Source organism: Acanthochromis polyacanthus, chromosome 3 (genome assembly GCF_021347895.1).
Source record: "Acanthochromis polyacanthus isolate Apoly-LR-REF ecotype Palm Island chromosome 3, KAUST_Apoly_ChrSc, whole genome shotgun sequence".
Lineage (NCBI taxonomy): Eukaryota > Metazoa > Chordata > Actinopteri > Pomacentridae > Acanthochromis > Acanthochromis polyacanthus.
Genome location: NC_067115.1, coordinates 44315403 through 44331201, shown reverse-complemented (window position 1 = coordinate 44331201; position 15799 = coordinate 44315403). Strand labels below are relative to the sequence as shown.

The window sequence follows — 15799 nt, the reverse complement described above, 5'->3', positions numbered from 1 at the left end:
ATGGTTCCCACCATGAAGCATGGAGGAGGAGGTATGATGCTCTCAACATGCATGGTTCCACTGTGAAGCATGGAGGAGGAGGTATGATGGTCTCTACATGCATGGTTCCCACCATGAAGCATTGAGGAGGAAGTGTGATGGTCTCTACATGCATGGTTCCACCATGAAGCATGGAGGAGGAGGTATGATGGTCTCTGTTGGGGATTTATTCTAAACTGAAGGAACCCTGAACCAACATGGCTACCACAGCATCCTACAGCCACATGACATCCCATCAGTTTGGTTTAGTTGGACCATCATTTATTCTCCAACAGGACAATGACCCCAAACACACCTCCAGGCTGTGAAGGACTATCTGACCAAGAAGGAGATGATGGAGATGACCTGGCCTCCACAGTCACCTGACCTAAACCCAATGCAGATGGTTTAGGATGAGATGGACCACAGAGTGAAGGTAGAAGGACCAACAAATGCTCATCATCTCTGGAACTCCTTCAAGACTGTTGGAGAACCATTTCAGGTTCTACCTCCTGAAGCTCATCCAGAGAACGCCAAAAGTGTTCAAAGCAGGAATCAAAGCAAAGAATCTAAAATATAAAACATATTCTGACATATTTCACACTTTTCTGTTTCCTACATAATTCCAGATGTGTTCATTCATAGTTCTGATGCCTTCAGTAAGAATCTACAATGGAAATATTCATGAAGAGAAAGAAGAACCATTAAATGAGAAGGTGAGTCCAAACTGCTTACTGGTAGTGTAACTTTGTTAGAGAACACAGTAACAACAAGTAACTGTGACACAACAATAAAACATGAAGACAACTAACAACACAAAACAAACAAGGCGGTGAATGTGAGTGAAGGAAAAAGGAAGGAAGAGAACACCATATTTCACTGTAATATTGGGTCAATGTTAGAGTGAAATATGGTGTTCTGAGAAGAAAGGATCAACAGACCGGACCTGGATGCAGAGGCTAATTTGATGGTCGGCTATTTAGCATTTTGGAGGGATTTCCGTGTGGTAGTAAAGAGAATTTGGAAGGTTGAACCAAGTTTCAGTGACTCGAAGTTATCTAGGTGCAGGTTGTGGTGCTGCAGAGAAGCTTCTGCTGATGGATCTTCTAGTCAGAAGAACAGTGGAGCGTCTGAGTTGGTCTGGAAGAACCTGAGGAGAACTGAGGATGGATTCTTACTCAGAAGCAGTGGCGGCCCGTGACCAAAATTACCGAGGAAGCCAGTGTGAACAACAAATTAGATTCTGTGTTTTAACTGTTATTTTCATGTAAACAAATCAGCCTACTGTTACAGTACCTTTATTCTACCGACTTCTCATTCATTTCAGTGAAAATTAAAAAAAGAGGTTAAGTGCTCCAGGGGTTGTTCAGGGAGCCGGTAGACCGGTCAAATAGGAGACATGGCCAGCAGAAAAGCCGGTTAAGCTTGGCACTTCCTGTTAGCCACTCGTTTCTGGCATAGTTAGCTTCACAAAAAGAGCGAGCTTTTCCATTAGCTCTACACTTAGTTAGATTGAGCTTTGGAGTTGGCCTACCGTCACTTTTGACTTGCAGTTGAACTTCAAAAGGAAGTTTGGTGAAGTCATTTTTTACAAGAAACTCAAGGTCCCTGTCACCATCCGTTCTCTGGCTAGCTTGATGGCTATACTTGCTGTGTGGGCTTGCTGGCGCCTGGTGGGACAGCTGCATTAGTGTGTGTATTGTTCATCACAGTTTGTGATTGGTTGGAAGCCAGATTTGATCTGGCCTCCCTTATGTTTTTTTAATGATGCATCGACCATTAAGCAATGAGCCTTGCTTCAGTCTGATTGGCTAATACGGGCTGTTTTTTTCTCTAAGGGAGGCAAGGTGAAGCTGGCCTCTGAACAGACAGACAGTGCAGAGGGCATGACAGACGTAGTGTAATGCACAAAAAGAGCTCGACAAGAGGGGCGCTGTTTTGCTCCTCACAAAGCAGAAATGCCTGATGTAGTGTTTTGACAACAAGGAATGACCAAAATATAAAACATAAAATACATAGTGGTGAAGATTATTTCTATTTTTTCTTTCTTGCATATTTTTTGGGGAAGCCAGGCTTCCCTTGGCCTCCGTGAAAAACCGCCACTGCTCAGAAGGACTCTGGAAGAAGATGGCTAAAGGTGTGATAGCTGTTTGGGTCCAGTCATTTACCATGTGGCTGGTCTTTGGTTTGTTTAGGATAAGATAGTTTCTCCTGATGAGCTCGTTGAGTCTGTTAGCATCAGTAGAAGATGAACCTTCCCACCACCAAATCATAGAACATCTGCAGCCTGGTTCTGACTTCAGTCTTCTGAGAAAACCGTCCATGTTTGTGGTTCACAGTGCACACAGAGATCCTCCTGCCATCGTTCTTTATGTAGAACTCCAAAATCCTTCAGTCGAGTTATTAATATGGATTTGGTTCAAACTGTGTTTTTTAATCCAGGAGTGTCCACCATGAGGCCCGTGGTCCAAAAGTGGTCCTCCAGAGGGTCCAATCCGGTCCTCAAAGTGTAAAAATTACAGAGAAGACATTAACTGCAGATTGTAAATTAGTAAAACTATAAATTTAAAATCATTTCTGGACCATGACAAGTTGTTTGGATCATAAAGTAAAATACTGGATTGTTCTTTGTTCTTTTGTCTCATTTTTTGAAATAGTTTGGCTTGATTTTGTTGCTTTTTGTCTTTTTGTCTTTATTTCTCTCACATTTTTGTCATTTTGTTTCTCGTTTTTGTCTCGCTTGTGGTTTTTGTCTTATTTTTGTCATCTTGTGCTTTGCTTTATTCATTGTTTTTTGTGTCATTTTTGTCTCATTTTTGTCATTTGTCATTTTTTTGCTGATTTGGAACTTTTTTGTTTAATTTTTTGACTCTTTCGTTTGCTTCATGCCATTTGTCTCATTTTTTGTCATTTTGTTTCTCTCTTGTCGTTTTGTCTCGTTTTTGTAACATTTTGTCTTGTTTTTGTTGTTTTTTGTCTTTTTTTTGTCTCACATTTGTCATTTTAATCATAAAGTAAAATACTAGATTGTTCACTTCCAGATGACTAAATGTTGTGTTCCTTTGTAGACACTCTGTGATCTGGAAGTTGTAGAATAGAACAGAATAGAATAGAATAGAATAGAATAGAATAGAATAGTCATTGTCTTGTCATTGTATAACGGGTATACAATGAAATTGGAAGCGCTGCTCCATTTGGTGTTAAGAAAAATATATACATTACAGTAAAGAAATAAATAAAAATAGAATAAAATACGATAAAAATACAGTAAAATACAAAGAGAGAGAACGGCAATTATGGACAAAACAAGAGCTTTAAATTGCACATTCTGATAAAGTGACTTCACATGTTGTTCTTGGAGGAGAGTGGAGATTCAGTGTGAAATGAATATTGCACAAGATTGCATGTATAAAGCGTGTTCCCAGTGATGTTATTGTGTTCATGTCTTCTTGTTGTTCAGAGCACTGATGGCTCTGGGGAAGAAACTGTCCCTGAGTCTATTTGTTCTCTTTTTCTGTGCTCTGTAGCGCCGACCAGAGGGCAGAAGGTGGAACAGATTGTGGCTGGGGTGGGGTGGGTCCTTAATAATGTTTGGAGCTCTGCTGCCATATGGTCCAGGGAGGGGAGGGGGCAGCCAGTGATCTTCTGGGCAGCTGATCACTCTCTGCAGCGCTCTCCTGTTGGCTGCAGTCCACCCAGCATACCACACTGTGATGCAGTACACCAGGATGCTCTCAGTCCTGGAGTACTGCATCTGGAAGTTGTAATGTGGAAATGATAAACTGAGGCTGAAATTTCAGAAATGTCAGGTTGTTCATGATGTTTAGTAAAAAGGTAATTCCTTAAATGTGAACATTTTTGCACTAGAACAAAGGAACCATTAGGAGTTGTGGTTATTTCTAGGTTATTGTGCTGTGGTTTACTGGTTTTACTGGTTTTACTGGAGATCAGACTGGACTGGATGTGGAACCTGGACTAAGATGACTTGGTCTCCTCTATTTTAAATCATTAATCAGAATATCAAACTGATCCTTTGGTTCAGTAGGCTCCTCCAGGTGAAGGTGGTGCAGTGATCTTCAGTGATTTATGGAGCGTAAGAACAGCTGATTGTCTCCATGCAGTCCATGATTAGAGCGATGTGGAGGCCTTTAAAGCTTTGGCTCAGTAGAGGTCCACTTTGGATCAACTCTTCTGCTTGTTCTGCTGCTCTTCTTCCTGTTGTTGATCCACTGACCTGATTAACCCGATGTTCCTGCTCCTGGATGGTTTAACTATCCTGCCACCAGAGGGCGCCAGTGTAGAGCCTTCCAACAAACTATATAATCTAATTAAAGCTGCAAGCAGCGATGGACGGGTCCTCGCATCCACGCTGGTCGGCGAATCCATGCACGTCCACCAGGTGGCACTGTGACTGAGAGTGTGTGCTGGCCTCTGAATCACATCTGGACCAGAGTTTAATGACACGTAAAATTTCAGCCAGATTGGAGCATGTTCAGACTAGTTATACAGCATTTCCTGCCCATCCACCACCAGGTGGCGCTGTAACTCAGAGTGTATTTCAAACAGTGGATGTGATGAGGGTTGGACTCTGATCACTCATGAAAAGTTTCAGGCTGATTTGATCATGTAGAGGCCAGTTATACAGCATTTATTGTCCCTCCAACAGGTGGCGCTGCAACTGAGAGTGTCTGTTGGCCTGTAGATGTGATCAGGATTGGATTGTGATCACACATGGAAAGTTTGAGGCAGATTGGAGCATGCAGAGGAGAGTTATACAGCAGTTGTTGTTTCATGGCGAAGCATCAAAACTCTAATGGTCGCCATGGCCACGCCATTTGGCTTCTGGTTAAACTTTTGATAACTTTTCCAAACCAAGTCCTGCTGTGTGGACTGACAAAATTTCAGGTCTCCTGGAATTATCCCCTAGGAGGTATTAACTCTCAAAAATGAGAAAAATCATCAAAAATCTCACAATTAATCCAAGATGGCCGACTTCCTGTTGGGTTTAGGACATGGCTCCAAGAGGCTTTTTTGTGCGTCCTGATGTGCTCTATAAGCCTCCCAAATTTCATGGATGTAGGTGAAACGTGCTGGGGGGGCTGTTTGTTAAAAATACTGTAGGGGGCGCTATAGCATGTGCAGTGCCGAGATGCATACAGTGTTGTTCCTTGGGTCAATGGTGATCTGTGTGGTAATTTTTGTGAGCATTGGAGTATTCCTAACCTGTCAGAAAGGGCTTTGTTTTTCATGGCGATATTTGGTTGCTACGGCAACAGCGTTGCATGAAATGTCACACCCTTCACAGTGTGTGATTGTCAAGAGGTGAAGACTCGACTGACCAATTTCCAGCATGATATCACCAAGTTTGGGGCCATTGTACCTGAAAATATAAGGCCTTAAACTTACTATTACCAACAGGTGGCGCTATGACTTTTTCAGAATTTATGAGTGTGGATGTGTTCAGACTGGACCTGGTGTCCATCATGTGAAGTTTGGGGCAGATAGGATCTTGTTCAGCTGAGATATGAATCGTTAAATTTTCATGGCGAAACATCGAAATTGGTTTGGCCGCCACAGACACGCCCTTTGATGACAAGTCACCATTTTCACTGGGATGCATCATCAATGTGTTTAGGCTGTTGTCACTGCGTTTGAAGTGAATATGATCAACCGGGTAACAATAGGGCATGAAAGTGTAAAAGATGTCTATTTCCTGAAACCACAAGGTGGCGCTATGACTGTCAATGAATATCCCTATGTGGATGACATCAGGACAGGACTGTCATCATACATGTAAAGTTTCAGGCAGATTGGAGCATGTTGAGAAGAATTAGACACCACTTCCTGTTTCATGGCGAAGGATCAGTTGTTTGAGGCTCCGCCATGGCCACACCTTTTGGCTTCTGGTTGAGTTTTTGATAACTTTTCATCAGAAAGGTCTGGTGCATGTACTGGCCAAATTTCAGTTCTCTCAGACTTATCCACTAGGAGCTATAAATTTTGACAAATGTACAGCAAATTCAAGATGGCCGACTTCCTGTTGGGTTTAGGGTGTGGCTGTGATTGACTTTTTGGTGTGTCCTGATGTGGTGCATATGTCCACCAAATATTGTAGCTGTAAATAAAACATTGTGGAAGTTGGCCTAATGACCACTTTTTCAATTTTGCAGGTGGCGCTATAGAGCCATTTTTCCACACATATGCGCAACTCCCATAAAATATCAAATTTTTCACCAGTCCTGATGTGCACGCCAAATTTCACGCGTTTTGGTTCATGATAAGGCCGCCAAAAAGGCAAGTCATTTCCCGAGGAGCGATTAAGTTTGAAAAATTTACAGCAAATTGAAGATGGCCGACTTCCTGTTGGGTTTAGGGCGTGGCTGTAATTGACTTTTTGGTGTGTCCAGATGTTCTGCATATGCCCACCAAATATTGTAGCTGTACATGAAACATTGTGGCAGTTGGCCTAATGACTACTTTTTCAAGTTTGCAGGTGGCGCTATAGAGCCATTTTGCCACGCACATGCGCAACTCCCATAAAATATCAAATTTTTCGCCAGTCCTGATGTGCATGCCAAATTTCACGCGTTTTGGAGTATGATAAGGCCGCCAAAAAGCCAATTTACTTTACGGGAGAAAAAAAAAAAAAAATAATAATAATTAAAGCTGCAAGCAGCGATGGACGGGTCCTCGCATCCACGCTGGTCGTGAATCCACGCACGTCCACCAGGTGGCGCTGTGACTGAGAGTGTATGTCGGCCTCTGAATCGCATCTGGACCAGAGTCCAATCATACATTTAAAATTTCAGCCAGACTGTAGCATGTTCAGAGCAGTTATAGAGCATTTCCTGTCTATCCACCAGGTGGCGCTGTAACTCAGAGTGTATTTCACACAGTGGATGTGATGAGGGTTGGACTCTGATCACTCATGAAAAGTTTCAGGCTGATTTGATCATGTAGAGGCCAGTTATACAGCATTTACTGTCCCTCCATCAGGTGGCGCTGCGACTGAGAGTGTCTGTTGGCCTGTAGATGTGATCAGGATTGGATTGTGATCACACATGGAAAGTTTGAGGGAGATTGGAGCATGCAGAGGAGAGTTATACAGCAGTTGATGTTTCATGGCGAAGCATCAAAACGCTGATGGTCGCCATGGCCACGCCATTTGGCTTCTGGTTAAACTTTTGATAACTTTTCCAAACCAAGTCCTGCTGTGTGGACTGACAAAATTTCAGGTCTCCTGGAATTATCCCCTAGGAGGTATTAACTCTCAAAAATGAGAAAAATCATCAAAAATCTCACAATTAATCCAAGATGGCCGACTTCCTGTTGGGTTTAGGACATGGCTCCAAGAGGCTTTTTTGTGCGTCCTGATGTGCTCTATAAGCCTCCCAAATTTCATGGATGTAGGTGAAACGTGCTGGGGGGGCTGTTTGTTAAAAATACTGTAGGGGGCGCTATAGCATGTGCAGTGCCGAGATGCATACAGTGTTGTTCCTTGGGTCAATGGTGATGTGTGTGGTAATTTTTGTGAGCATTGGAGTATTCCTAACCTGTCAGAAAGGGCTTTGTTTTTCATGGCGATATTTGGTTGCTACGGCAACAGCGTTACATGAAATGTCACACCCTTCACAGTGTGTGATTGTCAAGAGGTGAAGACTCGACTGACCAATTTCCAGCATGATATCACCAAGTTTGGGGCCATTGTACCTGAAAATATAAGGCCTTAAACTTACTATTACCAACAGGTGGCGCTATGACTTTTTCAAAATTTATGAGTGTGGATGTGTTCAGACTGGACCTGGTATCCAGCATGTGAAGTCTGAGGCAGATAGGATGTTGTTCAGCTGAGATATGAATCGTTAAATTTTCATGGCGAAACATCGAAATTGGTTTGGCCGCCACAGACACGCCCTTTGATGACAAGTCACCATTTTCACTGGGATGCATCATCAATGTGTTTAGGCTGTTGTCACTGCATTTGAAGTGAATATGATCAACTGGGTAACAATAGGGCATGAAAGTGTAAAAGATGTCTATTTCCTGAAACCACAAGGTGGCGCTATGACTGTCAATGAATATCCCTATGTGGATGACATCAGGACAGGACTGTCATCATACATGTAAAGTTTCAGGCAGATTGGAGCATGTTGAGAAGAATTAGACACCACTTCCTGTTTCATGGCGAAGGATCAGTTGTTTGAGGCTCCGCCATGGCCACACCTTTTGGCTTCTGGTTGAGTTTTTGATAACTTTTCATCAGAAAGGTCTGGTGCATGTACTGGCCAAATTTCAGTTCTCTCAGACTTATCCACTAGGAGCTATAAATTTTGACAAATGTACAGCAAATTCAAGATGGCCGACTTCCTGTTGGGTTTAGGGTGTGGCTGTGATTGACTTTTTGGTGTGTCCTGATGTGGTGCATATGCCCACCAAATATTGTAGCTGTAAATAAAACATTGTGGAAGTTGGCCTAATGACCACTTTTTCAATTTTGCAGGTGGCGCTATAGAGCCATTTTTTCACACATATGCGCAACTCCCATAAAATATCAAATTTTTCGCCAGTCCTGATGTGCACGCCAAATTTCACGCGTTTTGGTTCATGATAAGGCCGCCAAAAAGGCAAGTCGTTTCCCGAGGAGCGATTAAGTTTGAAAAATTTACAGCAAATTGAAGGTGGCCGACTTCCTGTTGGGTTTAGGGCGTGGCTGTAATTGACTTTTTGGTGTGTCCGGATGTTCTGCATATGCCCACCAAATATTGTAGCTGTACATGAAACATTGTGGCAGTTGGCCTAATGACTACTTTTTCAAGTTTGCAGGTGGCGCTATAGAGCCATTTTGCCACGCACATGCGCAACTCCCATAAAATATCAAATTTTTCGCCAGTCCTGATGTGCATGCCAAATTTCACGCGTTTTGGAGTATGATAAGGCCGCCAAAAAGCCAATTTACTTTACGGGAGAAAAAAAAAAAAAAAAATAATAATAATAATAATAATAATAAACCCTAGGGTTTCAATAGGGTCCTTGGCACCGCTGGTTCCTTGGACAGTCGGTGCCCTGGCACCGCCTGTCCTTCGCACCCTCGGTGCTCGGACCCTAATAATAATGGATATGACAGTGGGTCATGCAGTGATTTCCTTAACCCTCGTGTCATTCTATTGGTCAAATTGACACATTTTAAAGTTTGAAAATGTGGAGAAAAAATATATTTTCACAGTGAAACTTCTGATGTCCACATTTTCACAGTTTTGGGAAATCTTTGAACATTTTTTGGTGGAAAAAAGAAATGTTAAAAATGTTTCTGAAGAACATTCACACAAAAATCAACCAAAATCCACTGAATTTCACTGGATTTTGGTGGATTTTTGTTTCTGAATGTTCTTAAAGAAAATTTTAGAACTGATATATATGGAATCATTTTACATATTTTTAGGATTTTTTGGAAGATTTTTACTCATTTTTTGAAAAAATTTACAAGAATTTTCTTGCCAAATTTGGGGTATTTTTTTTAAATAAAACTTTTAAGGAATTATTGGAATTTTCTTCCTAAAGGTTTTGCAAATTTTCAGAAATTTGGAGATTTTGCTGAATTTTTGGATTTTTTTCAGACAAACAAACCATATTTTCTGTTAAATGAGGACAACAGGAGCGTTAAATAGCTAATATTGGGATAGTTTTTACTGTAAAACGATAGTTTGTTCCATATTCTGATCACAGAAAGTGAAACTGTGCAGCAAACTTTCTCTTGGTTGCAGAGACGCCATCGTTTTTTTCTCCTCTGCAGCTCTGTGATTGGCTTCATTTAGACGTACATGGTGGGTTTTATCTTCTGTGCTGTCCTCTTCACTTGGGTTATGTCGGGTTCAAGAACTTGTTTATCAGGCTGGAAGCTCAAGAGATCCCAGGTCTGTACAACAAAGCAGGATTTCAGGTTAAAAAGCTGGGGTCCACAGTTCAAAACAAAATGTATTTCTTTAGAATCAATCAATTAAAAAGAAACTGCAGGAGTGCTGAAAGGAAATGGAGGAAGTTCACTACGAAATCCTACGTCAACGACTCAAAACCTACAATAATGCAGTGAAACAGGAAAGAACTTCTCATTTCTCACAATTCATCACAGAACATAAAAACAACCTCCGGTTCCTCTTCTCCACTTTTAATGTTTTAACAGGTATTCATTTTAATAAAGCTTTTAAGACACCATCTGACACTTTGGGAGAACTTTGCAGACCACTTCAGAACCAAGATCAAGGACATCAGATCCAGCCTTTTATCCCACCAAGTCTTACCTTTTAACACATCTGATCTGCTGTCCTTGCCTGAGGAAACCCTGGAGAGTTTTGTCCTGGTTGATGCAAGGACACTTGGTCGAGTTTTCTCCCCAGTAAACCCAACAACCTGCCTTTTAGATCCTATTCCCACACCACTCTTAAAATCATTTTGTGGATTCTCTGAGGAACAGTTTTTAACCATAATGAACCGTTCTCTTCAGACGGGTGTCTTCTCCACTGCCTTTAAAACTCCTCCCGGTGTGGACGGCCCCAATGGAGGCGTTTTCCACAATCGTCAGTGCGACACCATGTCTTCCTACAGCCAGTGGTAAGAGTGTGTGTGTGTGTATTTGTGTGTGTGTGTGTGTGTGTGTGTGTGTGTGTGTGTGTGTGTGTGTGTGTGTGTGTACTTGTTTCTGCTATACCGGTGGGGACTTTGACCTGACTATTTGCTATAAAGGTGGGGACTTGTCTTACGGTGGGGACCTAAAATGAGGTCCCCACGGGTGGCAACACCGTTTTCTTGGCCATATTGTTGTTAATAAAAATGTAAAAGTGCAAAAACGTTTGTTTAGGGTTAGGCATTGATTTGGTGATGGTTAAGGTTAGGGTTAGGGTAAGGGTTAGGAGTTAGATATGAATGGGAGTCAATGGTAAGTCCCCACCGGTATAGAAAAACAAACATGTGTGTGTTTGTGTGTGTGTGTGTGTGTGTGTGTGTGTGTTTTTGTGTGTGTGTGTGTGTGTGTGTGTGTGTGTGTGTGTGTGTGCGTGTGTGTGTGTGTTTGTGTGTGTTTGTGTGTGTGTTTGTGTGTGTGTTTGTGTGTGTGTGTGTGTTGTGTGCCTATATGGAGGGTGGGATGGGTCTTTTTACTTTTAATGTTTTTAAATGTTGTACAGTTCTTTGCGCTGCTTTCTTTGTATGAAAAGTGCTCTATAAATAAAGTTTGATTGATTGATTGATTGATAGGACCTTTCAGAACAAACCACTTCAAAGTGCTTTAGATTGAAAAATACATCGAACATAAAAAGTGAAACAAACTAAAGGGGGTAGACGGGTTTCGTGAATTTGGCTGGATTTGGTTGATTTTTTTCCTGGATGTTCTTAAACATTTGTAACGTTTCTATTTTTCCGTCAAAAAATGTTCAAAAATTTCCCAAAATTTTCTAATTTGGTGTTTATATGTAAAAAGACACTCAACTAATAAAAACTAGTTTCTCTAATTTTACATAAAAATGAAAGGGTTGAAATTGGTCTATGAGTGCTCAGTGATAAAATGTCCAGGTTCCCTTTTCCTTAAAAGAGATTTAACTAAAGCAGATGGAAGGACTAGTTTACAGAAGCAAGTATGTCTTCAGATATTGGATTAAAAATAATTTTAAGAAGGGAGGTTGGAATGGGATCAAGGGAACATGTGGAGGGTTTTAGTTCTGTTGCTGTTTTCCTCAGAGTCTACATGAACCAGGTCAAAACGTTCATCGTGTCCTGGATACTTCTAAAAAGCAGTGGGCCTGTTTTACTGACACATATCAGAGCTAAAGTTGATTATTGCCTCCCTGAAGTAGCTGCTTTACATCTAGACCAAAACACAAAATTACAAAAAATAAGACAAAAACCATAAGTGAGATGGATCACAAACACAAAACGACAAAAACATGAGACAAAGGTCAGAAGAAAATGACAAAAAACAACAAATAAACAACAAAAACGGGACAATGTATTACATAAATGAGACAAAACAACAAAAGAACAAAGAACAATCCAGTATTTTACTTTCTGATCCAAACAATTTGTCATGGTCTAGAAATGATTTTAAATTTATAGTTTTACTCATTTACAATCTGCAGTTAATGTCTTCTCTGTAATTTTTACACTTTGAGGACCGGATTGGACCCTCTGGAGGACCACTTTTGGACCACGGGCCTCATGGTGGACACCCCTGATTTAGACTCACAAATGAGTTGCTGTCATTCAGACAAACTAAAAGGCTTCTGACTGCTGAGGAGGAAGGGTAACCTGGTTCTGGTGCTGAACGGAAGCTGGTTCCTCCTCATGAGAAACTAGACGTAGAGTGTAGAGGAGGAAGTGAAAGTCTCGGGGCTTTTGTCGTCGATACGGCGCCGTAAAGTTTTGTGGATGCTGAGAGAAACCAAGAGTGACGGAGGTGACGGAGCAGATGAGATGAGTCAGTCAGAAGATTCAGTATTTCTTCACTCTGTAGCTGCTCTAACAAGGTTCCACTGGTGCTGCTGGAGGCGTGAGGCGTCCCGTCATGCATCGCTATGACTTCACATCACTCCAGTTTAAGGACACGCAGATGTAAAAAAAAACATGCTAAAAACACGCTCTAATAGGAGGCAGTGTTGGAGGTGTTCAGGAACGCAGACGCCCACAGCTACAAGAGTTTCACTTTATTAGAAAAAGATGTTTCATCAGAGATTTAGTGTTTGGTTTATTAGCATACTGAAAAAAGAAACACAGAAACCGTTTCACCTGGTGGTTCACAATGTTCTCCTTAACCCTCCTGTTGTCTTCATTTACAGGCACCAGAAATAGTTTCCTTGTCTGAAAAACAAACAAAAATCCAGCAAAAAAAGATTCCCCAAATTTCTGAAAAGGTGCGAAACCTTCAGCAAGAACATTCCAATAATTCCTTAAAAGTTTCCCTTCAGAGTTTTATTTTTCAAAAAAATCCGCCAAGTTTGGCAAGAAAATTCTTGTAAATATTTTCAAAAAATGAGTCAATATCTTCCAAAAAAATCCTAAAAATATCTACAGTGATAACATATATAACAGTCAAACTTCTAATATTTTCTTAAGAACATTCAGAAAAAAATCCAAATCCAGTGAAATTCACTGGATTTTGGTTGATTTTTTGTGAATGTTCTTAAGAAACATTTTTAACATTTCATTTTTTCCAGCAAAAATGTTCAAAGATTTCCCAAAAGTTGAAAATGTGGACATCAGAAGTTTCTCTGTAAATTTTTTTTCCCCCCCACATTTTCAAACTTTAAAATGTGTCATTTTGACCCACAGGACGACAGGAGGGTTAAACGTAGGATGACATTCTCTAAAAACAGTTCCAACAACGTAATATCACACTCATCTTATTAAAATGTTCTCAGCAGAAAGTATTTCCAAGAATGTGATCATTATAGAGCAGCAGAATGTTGTTTAAGACATTCAAAGCTTTGTGTGTGTGTGTGTGTGTGTGTGTGTGTGTGTGTGTGTGTGTGTGTGTTAGAAGGGTTTAACAGAACATTATAGTTAGAACATTATATTTAACCCTCCTCAGTCATAAACCAGCAGCCAGGGATTAATTCCAGCCCATTAAAAGTTCAAGTCAGCGTTCCAAAAGGTGTTTTGTGGTGGAGGTGTCTAATCCAGTTCACAATCACATCACAAGTCCACTCTGGGTTCTACTGTGCATCCGTTCAACAAGCAAACCTAAAAAAGAACTCGATGACAACCCATCAGACGCTTCTGGAGCAGTTGAAGCACCATTCACACCTCCAGTCATTTAAGAACTCTGAGCTGTCATCTGGATGCATCAATGAGAATGTAGAACGTTAGAACACCCAACAGAAGGCCGGCTTCCTCCTACTGAATGCTAATGTGACGTGTGTCTTTATACAAATTCAAACAAACCAACATGTCAGTCCACAGATGCCTCCAGTCCACACTAAAGTTCTTCAGAGGATCTGTTGGACCTCATCAGGTCCTCAGATCCCCATTAGACACCTATGTACTGTAGAAATCCCACTTCTCACATTAAAGTCCTCATCAGGGATGCAGAAACCATGAACTGTTCTTCAGACACAATGGATTAACTCAGAGGGTCCGACATGAGGCCCGTGGTCCAAAAGTGGTCCTCCAGAGGGTCCAATCAAAGTGTAAAAATTACAGAGAAGACATTAACTGCAGATTGTAAATTAGTAAAACTATAAATTTAAAATCATTTCTAGACCATGACAAGTTGTTTGGATCAGAAAGTAAAATACTAGATTGTTCTTTGTTCTTTTGTCTCTTTGTGTCTCATTTTTGTCAGATTTTGTCTTATTTTTGTTGTTTTCTTTGTCAGACTTTCGTCTCTTGTTTTTGTCGTTTTGTGTTTTACTTTATTCGTTGTTTTGTGTGCCAATTTGGTTTTTGTCTCGTTTTTGTCATTTCCAAGTTTTTCGTTGCTTTGTAACCTGTTTGTCTAATTTTTGTCCGTTTTTTTGTTTTATTTCGTTTTGTTTGTCTCATTTTTTTTGACATTTTGTGTCTCATTTTTGTAACATTTTATCGTTTTTGTTTTTATGTCTTTTTTATCTGACTTTAGTGGTTTTGATCATACAGTAAAACTGGTCCACTGGAGATTAAACTGGGCTGAATTGGAACCTGGACTCAGATGACTTTGACACCTCTGGATTAGCTGATCAAATCCAGGTGAAACTTTCAGCTGAAACCTGTAAAAGCTTCTACAAAGTACTAAACTAAGGGTCTGCATGAACTCCAAATGACAGATGTCAGTTTTTGCTTTTTAAAACATTTGTGAAAAGCAGGTTTGATCATGCCTTCACTATCCTAGGAAAAATCACCTGCAGCTTTCCTGAACTATTTCCAGTAAAAACATTGCCTTTGGAATGTTTGATTGATAAAATTAAAAGGGAGGAAAGATTAAATTACTGCTCAAACATTTTACTTCAGAATTACAAGAGCCTTGCAATGATATTAGTGCTGTTAGCTAGCTGCTCAGCTAACGATAATTTAATTCTATTCAACACATTTCAAACAGAGAAACTGAACACATCCATAGTTCCTTTTCAATTCCCTTTGCTCAGAGCAGTCCTCTGTGGTTGGGTTAGGGGAAAGAGAAAACTGACTAACCTCTTACTTGTGGTGTACCGCAAGGCTCAATTTTAGGCCCAGTTTTATTCTCTATTGACATGCTCCTGCTCTGTCAAATTATCACCATGTTTGTTTTCATTGCTACACAGACGACACACATTTATACCTCCCTCTGAAAGCCTAGCATCTGTTTTTAACTGTTAAAATGATATAAACCGTTGGACGGCACAAAATATCTCACAATTAAACAACTCCAAATCAACCCTCCAAACCCCTACAACAGCCTCACCGCTAACTTCCTCGTTCCTCTATCCACAAACGTAACGCTCGTGGTCAGGAATCTAGGCGTCCTGTTTGAATCTGACCTCAGTTTCACCCCCCACATCAGTCCTGCTTCCTCCAGATAAGAACCATCGCCAAAATTAAATCAATCCTCTCTGGGTAAGACTTTGAAAAACTTATCCATGTCCTCATTAGATCCTCAGGTGGGTTCCTCCTAGTCGTTCCAAAGTCGAGGCCTAAATCCAAGGGTGACTGGACCTTCTCATCAGGACCTCGGCTTTGGAACGTTCTTCCAGAGGAGATAGATCAGCAGAATCTTTGAAATCACTTCTTAAAACCCACATTTATAGACTTGCCTTCCTGTAAATTTCTTTTATCACTGTGTTCT

At 40.8% G+C, this 15799-nt stretch overlaps 1 protein-coding gene across 1 annotated transcript in view; it reads left to right on the top strand.

The window, feature by feature from the left end:
* wu:fc21g02 (uncharacterized) overlaps positions 1-234 on the top strand; it is a 94127-nt gene extending 93893 nt beyond the window's left edge. Inside the window, exon 15 of the transcript XR_007940879.1 lies at positions 183-234. The gene's annotated coding sequence lies outside the window, so the exon portion shown is untranslated. The remainder of the gene's footprint in view (positions 1-182) is intronic.
* Positions 235-15799: the final 15565 nt, after the last annotated feature.